Genomic DNA, 12779 nt, shown 5'->3' on the forward strand with positions numbered 1-12779 from the left:
AAGTAACCGACCTAGAAAAGAAGTTGGGGAGAGATGTGAGATGAGGGGAGGACACCTGAATAAAAGAATTAGTTAATAAAATCAATTGTAAATTCAGACATGGCTGGACCGCTCCCTGGAATTTTAATACTGTGAGGAATGATGCATCAAACTTGTCTCTCAGAAGCTACTGCTCATAGTTTGCTGCACTTTAAGAGGTCATATAGTTTGGGCACTTTAGTTTGAGGAGGAGATTACTTCATTTTACCTGTAATTTATCCAGTAAATTAATCTTTCTTTCTTTCTTTCTTTCTTTCTTTCTTTCTTTCTTTCTTTCTTTCTTTCTTTCTTTCTTTCTTTCTTTCTTTCTTTCTTTATTTTTCTTTCTTTCTTTCTTTCTTTCTTTCTTTCTTTCTTTTTTCTTTTTCTTTCTCTTTCTTTCTTTCTTTCTTTCTTTCTTTCTTTCTTTCTTTCTTTCTTTCTTCCTTTCTTTCTTTCTTTCTTCCTTTCTTTCTTTCTTTCTTTCTTTCTTTCTTTCTTTCTTTCTTTCTTTCTTTCTTTCTTTCTTTCTTTCTTTCTTTCTTTCTTTCTTCCTTCCTTCCTTCCTTCCTTCCTTCTTTCTTTCTTTCCTTCCTTCTTTCTTTCTTTCTTTTTCTTTCCTTCCTTCCTTCCTTCCTTCCTTCCTTCTTGTCAGCAAATTATCTTTAGAAAATTTATAATCTTAAGCCAGCCTATAGTCTTTGTTACATTCATGTCAGGCTAAAACAACTACTTACAGGTATTTGTTCCATTTTTCATATAACCTATAACTTTTTTGCTTTGCTTTTTGGGGTTTTTTTTATGGATGTAGAACAACAGAAAACATTCCATGAAAAAAAGCAGGAAAAACTCGTATATATTTACTCATGTGTGAAAGCATAGAGGTATCATATCCTAAAGATAATTATTAGAAATTATGAGAAATAAAACAATATTTCTGTTAGGTGATGAGGTTTATGAGAATATCCCTAGACAATTCATTAGTTTTAAACTGACATGAAAATCAATTAATTTTAATAGGGAATAACAGATTATGTGTTTAATAATTCATCTAATTTCACGAGGCAAAGTGAATTAGACAATGCAATGTAAATCTAATAGCAGTTGTAACCACATAATTTGACTGTTTGTCAAGAGCAAAGCATTGTGAAATGATTGAGAATTACAAAGACAGAAAAACATTAATTGTGTGTAAACTGAGTGACAGTTTCTTGTAACCCTGAAAGCCTGTGAGTTCAGTGTAATTATTTCTATTAGATCTTTCCCTAAAATTGTTCTGTATCATTAATTATGTATTCACATTAAGCAGGCAAATTAATAAATAATAATAAATAACTTTTCCATGAATTTTTTCAATTCAGAGATGCTATGCAATTGACAGAGATTTTATAGGCTGAAACTCATGAAAATTGTTTTATAGTCTGCATTAATTAATCAATAATGGCCCTGAGAGCTGGCATTTCTGCCTGTTAATGACCAGCTGAGGGAGTTGAGGACCCGACGTCGAGCAGGGGGCCCTTAACCCATGCGGTCATTCACGCTGGAGAAATGCCCGACCCCAGGGTCACCGCTGCTGTTAATCGAAGCCATAATAATTGTTATGGTTACTTTTTTTCCATGAACACAGAGCAGTCGTGTGCTTTCCATCTGAGTGGCATTTATTTCAGGTTGAGGAAAAGGAACAAAATGGGAAAGAACAAACGTGGGCCCTAGGCGAGCAAAATGGCCTTGCAGGGCGGCTGTGCGCAACAGACGGAGCGCGGAGCACCGGCAGGGAGATCATGGCCAACTCAGCTGATGTGGCACAGGACACACGATTCTGTTGAAGCACAGATGTTATACAAAGAGGCTGTCCATTTGTATGTTTGAAAATATACATGTTGAAATACGTGTTGCCATGGATACGGGCCTGCCTTTAGAGCAATAGTCTCTTTCGCTTGGTGGTGACACTGCAGTAACCTATGGAATCAAGGAACTTCGCACCTCCTTGTGTTAATACGAGAAAAAAAAATATAAAAAACACTTCAGAAACACTCAAAGTGCTTTTCTTTTTACAGCAAAATACAAAGGAATCGAGGCCAGGTTAAAGGCGGCTTTGAGCAAACTGGTCTAGTGGAAGGTGCCCCTGCCTATGGCAGGAGGGTTGGGTCTAGATAATCTTTAAGGTTCCTTCCAACCAAAACCATTCTATGATCCTATGAATCACATCTTTGTAGGTGATTTTTCTTGTTTATACTCAGAACAAAAAGTCTTGTTAGTGTAATTTAAGCCAGAAAATGTGGTGTGGCCTATAGCACACGGGTTCCCATCTCTCTTTCCTTTACCAGCAGTTGGGATCTGAGGGACACAGGCCAGCACAGGAGATGAAGAAGTTGACAGGGAAGGGTGTGGAAATCCACCAGGCATCTATGCCAAAGGGATGGAAGATACCGATTCTCCACACATTCTACCAAAAGCAAAAAAAACCTTACCTCCCCTTTGAAGAGCAGAGAGCAGTTTTGGCACATTGAACAGAAAGATGGAAGAAACAGGTTGTGGACATCATCCTGAAACTGTAGGTCTGGACAGGAGAGAACAGTATTCACATTCTGGGCTGAAAGGACTTCTAGCAGTCCTAGTCACTGTATTTTGTTACTCCTCTCCTCCACACCCACTTTTGTCATTCAAGCAACACTGCCTACTGCACGTGAAGGAAAGACATTGACACTGTAGTTGGGTCTTGGAGACATGCAGCCACAAAACCTTATTTTTATGCCTTGAATAAAGGTGAGGAAAGAAAACCTTAAGATCCCAGCCTTCTGCTTATTCCTTCAGATTTGGAGAAAGAAAGGGAGAAGAAACAAAAGAGGAGCCTCCTTGGCTGCACACATGCCACAGCACAGCCTTTTTGGGGGTCCCAACTCTATCAGTTGTGCAGGAGGAAGCACAACAGTAAAGTCAGAATAGGAAAGAGATATGTACATAGGCTGAGCAAAGAAGAGAAAAACAGATATCACATAAAGAAGACAGATCATTGTCAAACTGGATAATGCACTGGTCTTCTCTAGCATACCTGCCTGTTTTCCTTCCTTCTGCCAAAGAGCCTAAAGGAACTAAGTGCTTCTGAACTTCATTCAAGGCTTATCAACATGTGTGTGCAGATTAGGGGTGGTTTCTCGTCTGCTACTGCTTAAAAGAGTGCACATAGGTGCAGTAACCTAAGGCTGGTCAGAGAATGTTCATGAGAGTTGTAATGAAATCTAAGTTTCACTAAAACTTTCGAATCTGGTTGTTAAAAGTAGTTTGATATTCCTGGCACACCCATTATCTCTAATATCCTTACCAACCAGACAGTTTTGGTTCAAAAAAGTCCCTTCACTCTATGAACACGACCATGAAGACATTCAGATTTTGTAGGACCTTCAGCATAAAATGCATGTTCTGGCTGATCACACATCTGTCAGCTTCTACTCTTGATCCACTCCATTCCAGGAATAAAGCATCCTGGTTGATATGAAGAAAAATTTTCTATTGCTATAACTAGGAATTCTGGGAGATTTCAATAAAAACTAACATTAACAAAAAAACCACAGGAATATGCGTCATTAAAAAATTTTCTCTCTGCCCAATCACTCCTACTATTTTTGAAATTAAATGCTGTTCATTCATCTGTCATGTAATGCAATAAGCCAATCAAAAATACAGACTGCATCTGGCACTGTCTCGGAAACAATTTTTCTTAGCTAACTGAATGCACCTAAGCAATTTAATTGTTAAGTGCTTGGCATTTCCATGCTTAAAGTATGTTTTCCCATGTCTGTTAGTAAAAACAAATTTGCTAAAAAGAAAATTGTTAATATTTAGGCTGACAGTGTTAAAAGCAGACATAGGAAATATGAAAATTAGAAATACTTTACATTTCAAGAAGCCATAAATTCAAGCACAAATATTTTCATTTAAAAGGCAAAAAAATTGGTAATTAGTGTTTTGATTCAGTCCTTGCAATTCTTACGCCTTTAATCATTCTAAAGCCTGGCACTAGAGTACACACAGTGAATCTGGGGAAATTGTCTGAAAGTCCTTAAGGAATATAAAATAAATGCTTAAATGAATCTCTCACTACTGGCATGCAACAAATGCCCAGATATATTCATAGTGATGCGCCCAATTAAGTTTAGAAGAATTGCATGAGTTCAGTTTCAGCAGGTTCCTATTGATTCTCCTAGTTAATAAACAGTTAAAGGATGAAGTGAGTTTTTAAAAAATATAAGTGCTTTAAAGGTGCTAGAGAGGAAAAGCATAGTACTAAGTGGTCATGTGGCTAGTGCCATTCATCTTGGTAGTGACTATCTGTCAAAAGTGGCAAGAGCCCTGTTAACAGCCATGACCTGTGCTGTAATGAAGGGAGAGTGCACAGCAAAGTGTCCATTATCAGGCAGTTGGGAGCAGTAAATTGGTGCAGTTTGCCTCAATCTTGCAGCAAGTTGAGATGTAAGATAGGTGGGGATCAGCAAGCAGCAATTTTATCCTATGATCATTTTTGTCAGATTGCATCAGAGTAGGAACTTACTCAGATTCATTATTTCAATTAAAAAAGTTTCCTCATTAAGTGACTGCTTCCAGGAACGTTCTCTGTGGTTCTGTATTTATAATTGTGTAAACACACCTGCTAATATTTGGACAGGGAGCAGTGATGGAGAAGCAATAAGGTAAGCGACACATTAAGATGATAGTCAGGTACAATCAAACAAATCTTGCACCCTCTGAACAGGTCTAACAGCTTGCAATAAAATAGGCAACCTCTGTTACCTACACACTAAGCTAAGGTGCTTACATCCAGTTCTAACTACGAAAATTCATTCCAGACTGTTTGCAAAACAATAAAACACTCAAGTAAAATTCCACCTGTGTTCAATCCCATGCAAATGGATGGATGCTATTACCTCTTTCCTGGGTTATAAGCTCAAAACTCCAGGTGACACCCAATGTCTGCTTTTGGGTGCATGGAGGTGAAGAATTCTGGATGAACTCAAACTATCAGGCAGACTTGACCCTTAGGGACCTTCCAGTAAACTAGATGAACAAACAGAAGACAAATGTACTTGTCACCATGACTCATTCACCACTTTGCAGCAGCAAAAGTCTTTCAGACCAGCCCATCTACTTTCCAGACACAGGATGTATTTCCCTGATCACATGTTATCCCTATTCCTACCTCATAACCTAAATGAGGAATACTAAAACTTCTGCAATTCTGTAATTCCTGTAATTCTGTACAGCCCTTCATTACACATCTCTGCCAAATTCTTCCCCTATTGTGAGAGACGTGTGCCTTCCCTGCCAGCTCCCAGCCACACAGGTAGTTTGGATGATGGGCAGAGAGCTAAAGCTCATGTCCAAACAGCAAATGGTTACAGATTTACCCTGTTCCCCAAAGACCCCACACCAGCAGCTTCCACATGTGGGTCAGTGTTATAAAACTGAATAGGAAATATGGAATTTTCCTTTCCTTAGGCATATTAAATCAACAGATCGATGCCTTTTTCTCTCTCTTAGTCTATGTCAGCAATGCAACACCCTACTCTAAAGGAACAACCCAGCTTCTGTTATATGCTAATAGAGACCAACAAAAAAATAAAAAAAAGGCTTTTGCAACCTTTAAGAAGTTGCACTTTTACCTTGCCTACCTCATCAGGTTTTTAAATTGGATAAGGGACCAGGGAAAATGTGCCTTGGCCCGACTTTTGTTGACAATTTTATGTTTTCCATTTCAGTGCCAGAAGAAGATTTCAGAGCTGGAAAGAAGAGGAATATTTTGGCTCTTTGAAGTCCTCACCAGCAAGTGAGCTGTGAGGACCAGCTACAAGGATGGGCAGGCTGCAGCCGCCTGAGCTGGTAAATGCAGGGATGATTTTGGGTAACGGTAACAAATAGAGATGATGGCAATAGATTAAAAATGTGCTGCTGAGATAAAGTAGAGGTTGGGATATATTGTAGAATGTGGATCTCTCTCCCACAGCCCTGAAATTACTCTCCCAGCTTGACTCTGTACTCAGGGCACAAGGTAAAAAGACTGCTGATAGCCCTAAAACACGTAGGGGATGTGTAGCAATGAATTCAGAAGAGGCTTAACAACATTAACAGCTCTCTGGATGTTTTGATAGATTTTAGAATACCTGATAGGAACAGGGTCTGTTTATCCATTTCAGACCTTTACCTCAAATTAAGGGGAAAAAAATATTAAAAAAAAAGAACAAAATAACTCAATGAAACAAGCATAGTCAGTGACAGCACTAAACTATCCCAGGGTACAATACAGGTTCAATCAGATAACAACAAGATGAAAAAAATAGACTGAAATGCAGATCTAATCTTTCCAAAAGTTGGATGAAGATTAATTTCCCTTCACACATTAGGGCAAGCATAACTATGCACTGAACTCATGTTGATGCTGGGATCCCCACCTGCAGGTGTGCTGAGATTGCTTCTTCATTTTTACTTTGCAGTAAAGCTGTCAGCATTTCTTACACAACTTACATGTGCTGATTATCAGGGCTACCTGCAATACACAGGATTTTTATGCCATAAGTATTTGGGTTGTACGAGGCCTGCAGAAGAGGAGTTTTTGCTTGTAAAGTGGGGCTGGTCCTTCTGACAGGTTGCAGTGTAGTACCACAAACACACAGCTAGAGGCACAATGGTGAAACACAAGTAATGAAATCACCACTGTTCTTATAGCAGGAAAAATTCATTTTGGAGGGGCTGGAACAATCTGTTAGTACCTGTACAATGGCACTTCTTACAACTTGGCAGCTGAAACCAGGCTGTAAAGGGGGAGTAGAAGCTGCAACTTTCTCTCCGTGTCTTTGCAGGGTGGTGAGAAGTGAAGGGAAATAAAATTGTCCAAATTAGTTGATACACAGGCAAAACTGTAATTTTTGAGGGGGGGAATTGTTTACTTTAAAAGCCGTGTAAATCAGCTTGAAACTGAATTAAACAGGTGGCTGACCACCTGTATATAATGATTAACTGTGCTTACACAATAATTTATGTGAAAATACTGTCAAACCCTGATAACATCACATCTGCTACTACTGTACTATTGTGCAGAATGTTTGTATTTATTATTTGTTTAAAAAAACAGTTAGGTGTTGCTGATCTTTCTTCCCTGTGTTTTGCCTTGAGGTAAAGTGTTTGCATGGGAAAGTTTGCTATTCTTCTTAGAGTTATAAATTTTGAAGTATCATGTTAGTACATATTTGGCCATTTGAACAAAAATTTTGTAATTTTAAGTACTGAAAAGACCTGAATTATTCAGATAAATCATTACATTTTTAGCATTAAAATTGCTATTGACCACCTTACTACATATTAGGTATTTGAAATTGCTGCTCTACATATATTTAGACATGCATATGTTTAGACATATATTTAGAGTTTTCTTTCCCTTTGAGAATATTATTAACAAAATGCCTTGGTCTTTATTCAAATTGCAATTTATGCGAGTAGGATCATATACTTACCAGACACTATTTTAAATGAGGAGTAGCTTTAGGTCTGTGAATTTACACTGTCAGAAGCAAAATCAGAATGCAACTGCATGGCCTGTGTTCCCATTGAAGGAAGTTAAATCTGCATATGAAAGTAGAGTGTTAACCCAACACAACACAAAAATGAATTTTGGCTGCTGTGATCACCACACCACTCATCCATGCAACCACTCAAGTGAAAGGCTATGAAAGAGCTCCAGAGTCCATGCAGGTTTACAAAGGAGAAGGTAAAATTCATGTTAGTTCATTATACATAGAGATGAAGACAAATAATTTAGAACTTGTTTCATGAGCTTTTCATCCAAGCCTGTTTTGAAAGGGCCTTAGGTTCCCTCAGTGAGATGTGGCAGTTCCCAGCTTATTCTCCCTTCAGCCATTCACTGTCCAGTGAATGTCCAGCGTCCAGTGTCTAGTTGTATCCATCCTCCATCACGGTAGGAGAATTCAAGCTTGGTGACGTTCTTACATTGAACACCTGGGTTCCTGCACGACTGGGGGTACTATAAAATGTTTGGGAATGGCAAATCATATTCAATGGATTAGAAAAAATAGTAACAACCATATTTTTTTTTAAATGTTAGTATTATTCCATTTATACCAGAGCAGCATGTTCAATTCATTGTACATTTATGTGTCAGAAGGAAATCAGTGCAGGAGTTTTCAAATTCTTCATTAGTTATCACAACTTCACACCCTTAAGGTACATACAAAATTTCTTTTTTGCTTTTTTTGCTTATTTCATTTCTTCATTGTAAAAAAAAAAAAAGTCTCCAATTGCAGCCACATTTCTTTTCCTAGAAAAATATAAAAGAGAGTAATAAAGTTCTTCTGCTATACCATAAAGAATTATGTAATTTTCCTAAATTAGTCCTAGTAACTAATATCAAAATGCCATCAGACAGATTCTTATCTGACTATATCCCCAGAGAGACCTCTCAGGGCAATGACAAAAGGAAATTTAAGGTTTATGAGAGTGCTGATTGTAATCTCTAGGTTATAAGACCAGGTTCAGGATTCCCTTTCCCACAAAAAGAGGACACATATGTACTGCTTCACCAGGAACAATATATTGCTCATAGAGTTGCCTGCATGCTGCTGTGCCTGTCCTGTTATCCACAGCTCCTGTTTCTGTGTTGCTGGTTCTCTGCATTCACAGTAGAACAAATAGCATAACTATCAGTTAGGAGAGCTTCAAACACCAATTGCAGTGGCAACATTTCTAGTACGATTAAAATTCTAGCCTAACTCACATTTGATTTAGGGAGTCACTACTTCTTAACAGGATAAATGGAAGAATCCATTGAAAAAATACATAACATGTATTTTCTGTCTCCAGCTGAGTCTATATAGTCAGTTGGCCTCTGGACCCTTGGATTTTATATCTATCCCATCACTTTCCAAGCTATAATTCACTCCTTGTCTTTCAGCACTATGCTAACATGAACAGGCTTTTTTTACCACACAAAATCCTCTGACAAATACATTTGATGACTCATAATTGTTCTGCTTTGTTTCTTGCAGGGATGCCAAGAGCATTATGTCCATTGCACAAGAGTTGACTGAATTTATTAACACTCTAAATTAATATTAACCATATTCTTTCAGTTAAAAAAAATCATCACCACCATTGTGAAGGATTTCTTTTTTATAAAAATATAGAACAAATGTAAATCTAAAATAATCCACTCAAACAAGTGTTCAGGAAAAGACTAGAGGAAGAGGCCTATCATCCTTAATAAAACGCTGGTTGGAAAACCATGTTTGATCAAAATCACAACTATGTCTCTTCTCTTTTTGGATACCTCCACCTGTTCAAATTTTGGAGTGAAGATTCCCTGACCATGGTTGAGTCTCTTCTGAGGTAATTTTTTTCAGTTGCACAAAAGGTAGAAAAGGTCCTGCTACCCTGGCACTCTACTGTAGTTTCTAATTCACAAACGTTGCATGAATTTTGCTGCTTCCCACATTTGAAGAAAAGGTTAATGTCTGCAGCACCCAGCATATGTATCACACCTGCTCTCCCATGGAGATCCCCCTTTTCTCTGGAAACTGGCATGGCAAATCATTAATGGACTGCAACACAAAAAATACAGAAAAATTGTGCTGGTAGTGTAGCAGCTCTGTTTAGATTGAAAAGTATTCCCTTCACTTAAACCTCCTCAAATCTAGCACACTGTCACCTATTAAAAAAAAAAAAAGGAAAGGAAAGGAAAGGAAAGGAAAGGAAAGGAAAGGAAAGGAAAGGAAAGGAAAGGAAAGGAAAGGAAAGGAAAGGAAAGGAAAGGAAAGGAAAGGAAAGGAAAGGAAAGGAAAGGAAAGGAAAGGAAAGGAAAGGAAAGGAAAGGAAAGGAAAGGAAAGGAAAGGAAAGGAAAGGAAAGAAAAGAAAAGAAAAGAAAAGAAAAGAAAAGAAAAGAAAAGAAAAGAAAAGAAAAGAAAAGAAAAGAAAAGAAAAGAAAAGAAAAGAAAAGAAAAGAAAAGAAAAGAAGAAAAGTGCTTTTTATTTCCTCTGTTTCTGTGTTGTTATTGCCCCACTTGATGTAAGACATCATGCCAACAGGGAATATTGGCAAGTTTGCTTTTCAGTAATATAGATATGTCTTTATTGCTATTGTTTTTTAGTACAAAGAATTAATTACAGTTCTTGTTTTGTTAATATAACTGATAACAAACACTGAGAATTATCATACAGTCATTCAGTATTTAAAATTAGGTATTGAATGATGTTAAAATATAATAGCACTTTTTTTCTGGTTCTTGATATGTGAAAATGTTGGGACCATCTGCCTCAAAAGCCTCTTGAACCAAAGACATTAATATTTAAGGTTTTTGTTACTGAGTTCCGGTGAGCACTGCATTTATTAAATCAGTGGGAGACTGAAAAATGTTGCAATATACTGGTTAGGACCGAAGTAAAATCCTTGAATCTATGACTTCATCTTTTGATCAAGTTTCTAAAGTTTTGATCTGCACTTCTAAAAATAATTGTTATTTAGTTGTTGTGCATGGAATAGGTCTTGATGTTACATGATGAAGCTGACAGACTAGAGAACAGCATTGCCATAACGTGGCTTGTTTCTGGTAGTCTTACCAGGGTCATTCAGATATTCTACATTTTGGATCCCACTACCCAAGGCTACACTGAGGAGCAAGGACATGGTCCTGAGGATCTTTCCTATTACTCTATGCTTTATTTAAAATAAATGGCTATATGCATGCTGAATACACCAACTTCATACTACCTTCAGTCACCCTAAACAGGAGTTTATTACCCCACACTCCTTTGATGTGTATATTAGACTTCAGTTAATGCCACTTGAATCTGCCAGCATTGCCAGCAAGACATACCTTCAAAGAAAATATTTGATGCAGACATCATGCCTCTTTACAAATGTGTCCTTTATATCCTCAAATCAATGCTATTTTCTATGTGGCCTTTTAAGCAGAAGTTCTGTCCTTTGTGTGCAAAATAGGACTGATTCTTGCAACCAAATCTGCTCTAAGCAGAAACACCTCATTTGTGCTTTCCTTCCTCCTTTGTCACAGATAGGACAATAAATCAGCACCATGGGTTTCTCACCTATACCTTTTGGCATGTTTAACATGGGAACTCAAACAGGCAGTGACCACCCATGTCTTTTATATGGGTAAGAATACCTGTCCAACTAAATATTGGCTACAGGGGAGATTGTCTTGAAAAAGTTAAACTGTTTTGTGAAAAACATTGGAAATCATTATTTTATGACTTTGTAGCCACAAAATGTTTGACTTTATGCTTTAGCTATTTGAAAGACTAGCAAATGTCTACAGGAGAGTGCTCACTAATGCAATAAAATCACTAAGAGTTAAGCGTCTGCTTTGTTGTTTCATAATTTTACCTCATAGGAGGTTTTAATTTTGTTAAGGATATCAAGGTCTCCCATACTTTCAGAAGGTGAGTTTTTGAAACATTTATTGGCTTCAAGTTGATGGCTTCAGCCTTCCCATTTTGAATATCAAGCTCACAGAGAGGTCTTTTTTTGGCTTTTGGTTAATCAAGGCATGACTCTTGAGTATCAAGGAAGGTCTGCCCTTTGCAAGGATGTGTGGTGCACAGATGCCCATGAAGGCACTGTCCAGGCTGCCTCAACCCTAGAAGGTTACTTGTGGAGATATGTGCTTGGAGTTAGTGGGTTCTGTTGCAGGCAGGTTTTAGTAAATCAAGTGACTGAGCACAGAGAAGTCAAGCATTTTATTGCTGCATTGAGAGTTACTGTGCTGCCTACTCTGCTTATGCCAGAGAAAAAGAAAAAGCAAGTTGGCTGATGTTTCTGAGTTGTACATCAAAGATGTGCTTCATCCTTGCAGCCTCCCTCACTCCTGTGATTCCTCCAGCAGTAACAGCAAGGTTCCCATGCAGGTCTCCCATTATTCAGAGCTCTCCTCTTCCCAGGCCAGGAACAGTCCGGCTCCCAGCCCCTGGCTGCAGGTTTTACCTGTGCTGATGAAATGATCTGAGCCAACCTTTCCAGAGTGAGTATCACCACACAGCATCACTCTGAGCTGTGCACATGGCACACATCCGTCTGGAAGAAGCTTTATTGTGCAATGCAGAGACGTGCCCTCAAAGACACAAAGAGTTAATGCAGTGTAATTTTCTGAATAAAACTAAAGGCAGTGCATCATCTTTTTTATAAGCTATGGCAGGCTGTGTGACACCATGTAATTTTTGAGGAATTTTATACTTCGCAAGAAAACAACAATAGCCTGTGTCTTTTTAAGACTGTTCTTTTTTTCTTCCCCTGCCAAAAGCACCCATTTGCTTTGTTCTGATTGTCGTGTACATATTGTGGTGAAGGCATTTAATGGCTACGAAGATTATTTTATTTTACCTTGCAAAGGGACATTTCAGAAGTGTACCAGGCATATTTATCTCAAGCGAATGAAAAATACTATGCATTGTAGATTTGCTGAAGTAGACCCTACAGGAAATAATGCAACAGTAAAACATTAGTCAGCATTAATACATGCAAAGTATCCCAAACCCTTTTAAGGCTTATTTGGTAAATCAGTAACTGTGTGTCCCAGATAGACAAAGGTAGGAACTCTTAGTGTGATCATTCTACAAATGAGAGATGGTATGAGCAGCTCAAGCCCCAGCTCTCCTTTGCTGGCTGGCTGCATGTGTTGAGAACCACAAGAAACTGAGTCTGATACAGGAGAGACACCTGCCTTGCAGACACTCATTAAAGGAA

Source organism: Cinclus cinclus, chromosome 1 (assembly GCF_963662255.1).
Source record: "Cinclus cinclus chromosome 1, bCinCin1.1, whole genome shotgun sequence".
Taxonomy (NCBI): domain Eukaryota; kingdom Metazoa; phylum Chordata; class Aves; order Passeriformes; family Cinclidae; genus Cinclus; species Cinclus cinclus.